The 605-nt window shown below is 27.3% G+C and overlaps 1 protein-coding gene across 1 annotated transcript in view; it reads left to right on the forward strand.

Annotated features, from left to right (window-relative positions):
* LOC119594337 (gamma-butyrobetaine dioxygenase-like) overlaps positions 1-605 on the forward strand; it is a 13,098-nt gene that overhangs the window by 8,354 nt on the left and 4,139 nt on the right. The gene's annotated exons all lie outside the window — the stretch shown is intronic.

Raw genomic sequence — 605 nt, forward strand, 5'->3', positions numbered from 1 at the left:
TATAAGTTCTAAAACTCTCAAACGCATGTAAACACAGTAGCAAGTGTCAAATGGTTAGAATAAAAAATGCGCAAAAAATGGACGTATTATTGACTCACATACTTTTCCTTTTTCGTGTAAGTGAAGTGACAATACGCTGCTCATAATTGCTTACTATTTTATTGGTCAAATCAGTTCTCGCTGTTATAACTATATATTTTTATAGTATATATTTCCAAGCATATTGTGCAAGGATAGTTTTGCTTCTTTGCAATCTTAAAGCGTTTTATTCACTTATATAATATTGATTTTACGTTTATACATACCTATACATTATTTCATAGCTGTTTTCGTTTATACATACTTATACACTTCATATTTCTATTATTTTATACATATTCATACATTATATCACATCTGTATTCATTTACACATAATTATACATTATTATAAGTAAATTATATTATTTCATATTTGTATTTGCTTAGAATTTTCCTTTATAACTGTCTTTTGAGGAATTCGTAATTTCGTGTTGGAAAAAAATGTAGCTTAAATCTAAATGTTGATTTTGTTCCAAAGTTTTTCAGCTTGAACTTTCGAATACTTGCAACCTCAGGGAACTGTCT

Source organism: Penaeus monodon, chromosome 33 (assembly GCF_015228065.2).
Source record: "Penaeus monodon isolate SGIC_2016 chromosome 33, NSTDA_Pmon_1, whole genome shotgun sequence".
Taxonomy (NCBI): domain Eukaryota; kingdom Metazoa; phylum Arthropoda; class Malacostraca; order Decapoda; family Penaeidae; genus Penaeus; species Penaeus monodon.